The following is an 8,749-nucleotide window of genomic DNA, read 5'->3' as shown; positions in this document are numbered from 1 at the left end:
GGGGGGGGGAGAAATGCGCTGATAAAGAGAGAGATAGACGCGGGGACAAGCGCATACACACGCACACGGGTGAATGCGATCGTTGGGCACAAATGAAGGACGGTGATTTGGCAACGGACAAGAGGCAAACAGAAAAAAAATGTTGTGTTGTGTTTTTAACACCCCTCCTCACCCACTACTTTTCTCCTCTCCAGCTGAGCACAATCATTATCGAAGTTATGCCTCGAGAGTGTAGACTATGGTGCTGCGGAGCTCGGGCGGCGGCCGAGGCTGCCAAAATACGGGAAAGAAAATGATCCCTCCATTATCAGATTACACAGCGCTGCGGGCGCCGCTGCCGCGCGCCAATTACAAGACAGGTTTGCGTAGGCGAGCGCGGCAAGTGGACGGTATTCAAACTTGTATAATCGCATCCACTTCTCTGGATTGGGGGGGGGGGGGGGAGGGAGAATGAGAGAGAGAGCAGGGGGCATCGCGAATAGCGGGGAATAGAAGCAGGAGGAATGTCGGAGGACGGGGGGCAGCAGTTGATGCGCGGTTGTCCGAGCCCCCCGCGCGCGCGCTCCGCGAGCACGGCGACCCAAAGTTTGGCGGCCCCGGGTCCAGGGGGGGGGGGGCGAGCGACGAGGCCGCCCCCACCATCACCTGCGGGGATTGGCTGCGATAAGAGAGGGACTAACTGGCGATCGTGACATTTCATCCGCATTTACAAAGTCAATTAAACGATATCAGATAAGACTGGCATGGTAGCGGAGGAGAGGCAAACTGGTCGCAGGTAGAAGCAGCCTCTTAACAGTAATCAGGAAGTCAGGCACCTACTGTCTGCAGGCGTAGGTTTAACGACAAGAATGTTGCTCTTAACATTAATGTTTACTGTTTTCCGGCACTTTTGGAAGCTATACTAATTGCAGATCCAACAAGGTGTTGCCCAGCCGAGTGGACTGTACGGGGCGAGCGATGGACGCGCTGGGCTGGAGGGGACTGAAGCGAGCTGTTGAAGGCGGGCAGGGGCCGGTCTACCTTAAACACATCGAATATTCATGCCGCTCACTTATGAGTTATCGCAACACCAATGGGTTATTTAGTCGAGGAGTTTGGAGCGCACTTCTCTTCCACCCTCCCCCCCTTCCACTTGTTGAGGAGGAGGAGGAAGAGGAGGCGAGAGAGAAAAGTGTAAAATACAGCGACGGACTTAAGCGCCATAAGCGTCTGCTCGTAATTTAGGTATATTGTGCCAGCCCGGCCATCTCATGCAGTGGCTGCGTTTATCAAGCCAAACGCACCACATTCAGGACCAGTTCTACGTAAAAGCGATCACACTAAAAGCTACAACACGTACTCGAAAGCAACACACCGCAGATCCAACGGAGTGTACTCAGTGCACACATATAAGTGTGACCATGTGGTTGAAATGTGTATACAATAGTTAAGAGATTCTTCCTGTGTGTCCTATACTTAACTTTAGTAAGAAAACACTTACACGTGTGTGCTTGCAAGTAACTGTGCCTTGTGTGTACTTCAGTACACTGTTGGGTTTGCAGTGAATATATCACCGCTCGCTTGCTGTTTTGTCAAGCGACGTGATTTCGCTCACAAAGAATTTCCGATCTGCTGCGAATTCCAGTGGTCACCAGCATATTTAGGCCCGCGTAAAAAAAACGTAGGGGTCGCACTTTACACTCGGATGGGATAGGGATGAAATGCGGGTGAGGTCGAGCCCCATTGGGAGCGGGACAGGGCTGTGAGGGGCGAGGCGCGACCCGTGTAGCGAGGCCTTCTTTCGAGTCCTTTTACGTCATAAATAAGGCAGTTTACCTACCTCCGAGGGAACGCTGGGAAAGGGAGGGAGGGGGGGAGGGGGGCGATTCGAAACCCGTGCGGGCCTGTGCCGGGGGGCCCGCCCGCCTGCCTGCGCAACAGCTGCGAAACAAGCTGGGCGGGACAGGGTGGGTGAGGGGCGGGGTGGGCAGGTGAGCGCCCGCCCCGCCCCAAAGCAGGGCTGGAACGCCTCCGGCGCGCATCTCCCCGACATTACCCCGCATACGTTTCGCTCTGGCATGGATCCCGCAGGAAAAAAAATAAAGGGCAGAAACACATACGCGAATGGGCCCGTCTCGCTCTCATAATTAGGGGGCAATCGGAAACGAGCGGGAGTGAGAGAGGGAAGGACGGAGACAGAAAGGGCGAGCGAGAGGGAGACGAGGAGGAGAGGGGCAAAGGAGTGGGCGTGGACGGGATGCCTCCGTGGGCCCTGGCACGAACAATCGGATCCGGTAGACGCGGGCGCCCGGGGCAGCGCGCGTAACTAGGGTTCGGGCGGGGGAGCGAGAGAGAAAGATGAACCGAGAAGGATGGGGATGTTTTTTTCCAAGACGAGATTTTTTTTAATGAGGCCGAAAGGGGTTTATCTCATCAAGTTTCTCCATGCAGACTTCATATTTGAGGACCGCAATGGGGGCACGTGGGCTAGGCCAGCAGGCGTTCAGCTTTGGCCATGAGATGACTTTAGGCGGGCGTTGTCGGACATCTTGGGGTGGACCTTCATCACGGGCCGGGATTTCTGCTTAAGTCTCAATGTGATCAGAGAGAGAGAGAGAGAGAGGAAAGGGGGGGGGGCAGAGTGATAATCGGCGAGCTTATAGCGGAATCACTTCGGCTGGCCAGAGACCCTGCCCCTGCCGTCCCCGCCCAGTCCAGATGGCTGCATGCGGCTGGCAGGCGTTATGGCCGGACCGAGGAGAAGGCCAGGACCGACGGATCCAAGGGGAAGCTCACCCATCAACACCAAGCTACCCGCCTGTCATCTGCGGTCTGACACATCGAGGTCAAGCCTGCTGTGAGCGCCGGCCCCACGCCGGGCCGCTGGGCAGCAGTGACGATTTTCCAGCGAGATACACAGGCGCACGGGTCGGCCTGGGGCCCTCCCGTGCTAGCTGGCCCTGACAGCAGCGGCGGCGATCGGCAGATCGACAGATGGGCTGGCGGCCGGACAGATAGACTTGCGGCGTGTGGACAGACGGGCAGGCACCGGGACACAACATGAGGGCTGATCCCGACACAGCCACCCGGCCACTGCTAGCGGCCGGCGCAAAAGAAAGGCCTCGAATTTCGGGGCAGATGGACGTGGCGCGGCCGTGGAGGAAGACAGCTCACCGCTGAATAATCCACATCTGATAACACGGGAAACAGAAGGGCTTGCCACCTGATGAGAAGGCAAAGGCTTAAACCAACCGCGCCGTGAGGGTATAGCGGGGGAGAGGGTGGTGGCATTAGGTGAGTTGGGACAGCGGAGCGGCAGGGGACACGCATGGTGGGCCGGGAAAGGGGGGCATCAGATCAGATGGGGGGAGCTGATGGTTCCTGTCCGATGGAACCGCTGACAGGTGGCGGCGAGCAACTGTCCGCATTATTGAAAGCGGCCCCCATCCCCACTGTTTCCCTGCACTCGGGGGATACGCCACAAACCCCCCTAACCCTCGCAAACCATGCGCTCTTCACCCCCCCCCCCCTCTCTCTCTCTCTCTCCAGCCCCCCGCACAACGACGTCCCACCAGAAATTCCGATCGTGGGCGCGGATGAAGCAGGGGAGGTATCCGATGCGAGGTCCCGGTGAGCGCGTTAGCGAGTGTGAGTTTGTTGGCGAGTGTCCGCGCCTCTCCTCGTGTGTCCACCCGGTCCGCACGTAAAGCAGACACCATCCGATGAGAATAAACAGCGATGTAATGTGAGTTTTTCGCCTACACACGCCAGCTAAATTAAAAGTTGTGGGAACCATTGTATGGTTTTCTCAAGGCAGTCATAAATAGACTACACGTTCGAGAGAAGTGCACGTTTTTCCTTCACGTCATGTAATTATTGCGTAAAAAATAACACTTCTTTTGAAACACTTTTAACACCATTTGAGCCGAAATTGACGTTTTGTCGAAAAGAAAATTTCAGCAGTAATAACTGAATTGGGAGGAAATGAAGAAGTATCACACTCTTAAAATTTTAAGACCAAATAGAGTTCCTAATATGAACGTCATTGTTCGTATTATGAATCTCACGTTCGTTTATTAGGAAGAATTATGTGCTGTCATACAGGGTGGGTGATCCGCGCCGTGGTTTTTTTCTGCTTATACTGTACCGGATTCACGCGTGCGGGCGGGCTTGCCTATCGTCGCTCGCCATGGCTCCTTATGGCCCCGGGCGACTATGCAACCCGTCCGCACGCATGAATCCGGTACAGTATAAGCAGAAAACCCCACGGCGTGGATCCATAACCCTGTAGTACGAACAAGATTCGTTCGTAATACGAATCCTCTCGTTCGTAACATGAAGGTCTTCATTTAAAATATAGAAGATTTTTGGATTTGTACGTTATGAAGGGAGAACCACCGCTTAGTATGTCACTGATCCCAAAATCGTTCGTAATATGAAAGAGAACTTTCATATTATGAACGCGAGGATTCATAATACGAACTAGTTGTGTCTGTATTATGACAGCACAGAAATTGTGAATAGTATGAACACGACGTTCGTAAGATTTAAGCGTGCAGGATGCACCCAAGCCGGGCGTACGTAGAGTGTAACGCGTGTAGTGCCGAAATATTCCCATCGCGTATACCGAAACCAAAACAAAAGTGGCAGAGAAGTGTTGGGAGAGAGAAAGGGAGGGGGGTAATTGATATTGTTTTCCTTTGCAGGGTAGACCGGGGGGATGCGGCCCGAGCCGCACTGATTTACATGCGCTATCTGGAGACACCGTGCAGTTTGCCGGCCGGCACGTGAGCGGCCTGGCGATGGGCGCCGCGCCGGCCCGGGCAATCCCCCCGGGAGCGCTACACGCCCACAAAAAAACGGGAGAGAGAGAGAGAGAGAGAGAGAGAGAGAGAGAGAGAGAGAGAGAGAGAGAGAGAGAGAGAGAGAGAGAGCGAGTGTGGGGGGCAACACGACACCACTTTGGGCACGGCGAGCCCCACCTTACACTCGCTTTGTTTCGGAACGCACGCGCCGCAGTGAGGGGGGTATGAGGAGAAGTACTACCCGCCCGATGGATGGCCTGCTCTCTCTCTCTTTCTCTCCACCCCGGTGAGCGCTGCCCCTCCCCCACCCCCTCTACTGGGTCACTAGGGCGACGCCTGCCGGCGCGCGGGAGCGTTGCCGGTGATTGTGACATTAGCGAGGGAGCCGAACCCTTTCATTAGCAGCCATGCCATGCAGCCAGTGGGAGTGGAGGGGGCAGGGGCGGGAGAGGGGGCAATCTCTTCTGGCATTCATGACCCATCCCCCCCACCCTCTGTGTGTCTGTGTATCACCAAAGCGATAGTCGGTTCCTGTCCGTCCGTCCACACCGCCACCCCCAACTCCCCTTCTTTCACTAATGCCCTCTGATGGTGCAAAACGAGGATGCTAGGCCTCCCCTTCCACCACTCTTTCTACGCCCACACTGGCGGCAGTACACGTCGCCCGCTGCGCGTCTCTTACCTCGGCTCCGATCTCATCTCCGTCCAACCTCGGCTCCGACCGCCCCTGGCGTATTCTCGGACACCACTTTCTGCCTCCAACTCGGCTGCGGCGCGTCAGTGTCACGTGATGCGACCAGCGGGCGCCACAGCACAGTCGGGGGAGGGGAGGGTCTGGTGCCCCACTTACAAACAGTCGCTGCAGTTTTCGTCGCGATTGTAGGACGCGAGGTCGCCGGCCTGGCCGGGTCTGGTCGGGTGTGGACTCGGCAGCATCCCTCTCCCCCCCACCCCCACCACTCTATTTCCCTGCAGCGCGTTTTTCATACACCACGACGTCCCTCGCTTTAGACGCAAAATAAGTCGGAGTGAGTATAAGAGTGCCACCAGACGTTGAAAATCCCGAGTCGTACTGTTTCAAACGCGGGACGAAATATTGTACAGTTGCTGTTGCAGTTGCTGTTGCGAGCATTGTCCCAGATGACGAACAGTACTATAAAACCAGATATTACAAGCAATACTAAATCTGTCTGTCTCTATCAGTCATGGTCGGTCAGCGATTGGTTTAGTCAAAGTAAATCAGCCAGCCATCAATTGCTGATAAGATACAGTGCCAGTAGTCAATGAGTCAATCGTCGGTCCGCATTACTGATTCAAGCGTCAGTCTGTATCAGTCAAAAGTGTCAGTTAGTGTAAGACACTGCCAGTAAGTCTGTGTTAGTGTGTGACCAGTCAGTGTCAGTCAGCGTCAGTTTGTCAGTAAAGCCACTTTCAGTCAGCGTAAGTCAGTTTGTCAGTAAAGCCACTTTCAGTCAGCGTAAGTCAGTTTGTCAGTCAGTAAAGCCACTTTCAGTCAGCGTAAGTCAGTCAGTCAAGTGCCAGTCAGTCATCCCCCGCGGGCCCATTCAAGCGCAACCGCTCGCGCCGCCGCGCCCCGACACGGCACCCCCATCCGTACAATGCTGAGCTTAGACGGAAGGCGCTTTGCCAGCCTTGCAGGGCGCTTGCAGGGCGCTTTTGCAGGACGCTTGCAGGGCGGCCGTGGCGCGGCACTCACCCCTCCAGTAATTACAGGCGCTGAATGGCGAGCAGCTCCTGGCGTGGCGTGGCGGGGCGCAGCCGAGCGAGGTGAAAGGCTCGCTGCTGCCCCGCCGGGGAGAGCAGGGAGATCCCCCAACCCAGCATACCTGCGACGGCTCTCTCGCCTGGGCTGCTGCCTGCCAGCCTCCGCCGATGTCACTTTACCTGAAACACAGAAGCCAGCCGTTAGTACACTCCCCCTCTCAAGGCCACGGCACGTGGAGGTGCTGGGGTAGGGCGGGTCGGGGCATTGCGAGGCGGCCGCGGAACTGGGTCGTGGAGCAGGCAGAGAGGAGGCTGGCGGGAGAGACGCGGCTGTGGCGGCCAGTCAGTCGTCCTCCAGAGCGACTGCTGAGCGGCTCGAGAGCGACCGGGTAGGGTGGTGCTGCTACGCAACGGAACATTAACACGTTCAGTGCGGCGTGACCCACACCGTGGATCTCAATAACATAGGATTGCCTACCCCCGCCGCACTCAACGTGTTAAAGGAACGCGCGTTGCGGATGTACTAGTAGTACTTTTTCTCCGATTCATTCGGAAAAGAACTACTCGGCTCGTCGCCTGCGAGACTCGGGGTAGGCAATCCCGCGGTACACGTATGCTCTTCAGGCAAGATGTTGCCTGCCTACCAGGCGCTACGAGAGCTCGCACATGCACTTGGCTGGCAGTAACGGCGAAAGCGATAGGCAGACGCACTTCCCGGATGATCAATGTTACTAACATGCCAGCGGTCTTTAAGAATAAACTGGTCTTAACGATAACTATACCAGCTGTCAGTCTTCCTCTAGTCCTCGCCTCCAAGCAATCTTGTACCACACTCGCTTCAAAGGCCTAAAAAAGGGTCCTCAGCCGTTCATAGATAAACCAAGATGCCGAAGATACAACAGTGGGCGTTTACGACATTTTGACGCATCTACGACGATTCGACCGAAACGAAGCGACGTTCGCTCCCACGCACCGCCCACGAGCGTTTATCTGCTTTGAATATAGACGCATTCTTTTCTTTTCCACGCAGTTTATCTCGTACGTTTAACGGCCGGGCGATGACCGCTTAGAATTTGTATATATGTGTGTGCGGGTGTATGTCTGTGCTAGAGAGAGCCCGAGTGTGCGTCTGCACGCCACAGATGGCACAAATCCGCACCGGCCAGCCGCATGCAACATCCAGATAGCAGGGAGATAAGCGCCCAGTCCAGAGCAAGAGCGCGAAAGAGAGAGAGAGAGAGAGAGAGAGAGAGAGAGAGTAGGGACGAAAGAGGAATAGCTGTGAGAGACAACCCAACCCGCTGCTGGCGTGCTGTGGGTGCGGCGGCGGGGAGTGCCTCTGCCTCTGCACTGGTGGCAGAGAAGAAAATAATTTCAATAAAGAGAATGTTTTATTGTTTGCGGTGTAGAGGGGGGTGGACATAGCCGGCGGGCGGCCCAGCGCGTCTCGCTGTCAGGTGGAATGAGTTATGCTCGGGTGTCATCCGCATGGTTCATGCCCCCCCCCTCCCCCTCCTCCCCACCTAAACCCGGTCCCTATCTCGTCCCGTACCCCACCAATAACTACCCTTCCACCGCTTTTCTCCCTTCCGTTTTTTTACCCCTTTTCTTTTGTTGTACTTGCAGCTCCAGCCTAAACCTGGCAGCCAGCAGCAGGACGCTCTTAACGTGATGTTGGCGTGGCGAAGCGTGGCGACGCGTGGCGAGGGATCGGCCCGCACCGGTAACGACAGCGGCCGAAGTAAAGACCAAAACAAAAAGCGAAAAGAGAAGAGAGGCTTAGGTACATCACTGGATGGCTTTCATTTCACGGCGTGTGTGTAGCACATCAAGAGCAGGGCCAGCAGGTCACGTCACGCTTGAGCGCGCGCGAGAGAGAGAAGGGGGGTGGGGTGGGGGGAGGGGGCGACTACCTCCACCAGCAGGAGGCTAAGCAACAACCAGGATTAGCTGGGTGCGTCACAGAGAGAACTCGGAAAGGGTCACTTTAAAAAGCATTGAGCTGCTCTTGGGGTCGGGCGGGGAGGCGGGGGAGGGTCCCACCCCTCCAACACCAACCCGCCCCCAGGCGACCGGGGGCGGTCGTCTGCAGCCGTGGGAGGCCGGGTGGAAGGGGGGGAGGGGATGGTGGGGGCGGCGGGGGCGTATAGGCAGTGGCGGGCCCGAGGCCCCGACCGGCTGGCAGGCAAAGCGCTGCGCGGTGCCCACGACGTCCCTCGCTTTAGACGCAAAATAAGTCG

General features: G+C 56.4%; 1 protein-coding gene across 2 annotated transcripts in view; it reads right to left on the bottom strand.

Moving 5' to 3' along the window:
- LOC113202613 (neural cell adhesion molecule 2-like) overlaps nucleotides 1-8,749 on the bottom strand; it is a 299,769-nt gene that overhangs the window by 145,296 nt on the left and 145,724 nt on the right. The window lies entirely within an intron of this gene.

This window comes from Frankliniella occidentalis, unplaced genomic scaffold (assembly GCF_000697945.3).
Source record: "Frankliniella occidentalis isolate FOCC.00 unplaced genomic scaffold, Focc_3.1 Scaffold39, whole genome shotgun sequence".
Classification (NCBI taxonomy): domain Eukaryota; kingdom Metazoa; phylum Arthropoda; class Insecta; order Thysanoptera; family Thripidae; genus Frankliniella; species Frankliniella occidentalis.
This window is presented reverse-complemented; position numbering and strand designations above follow the sequence as displayed.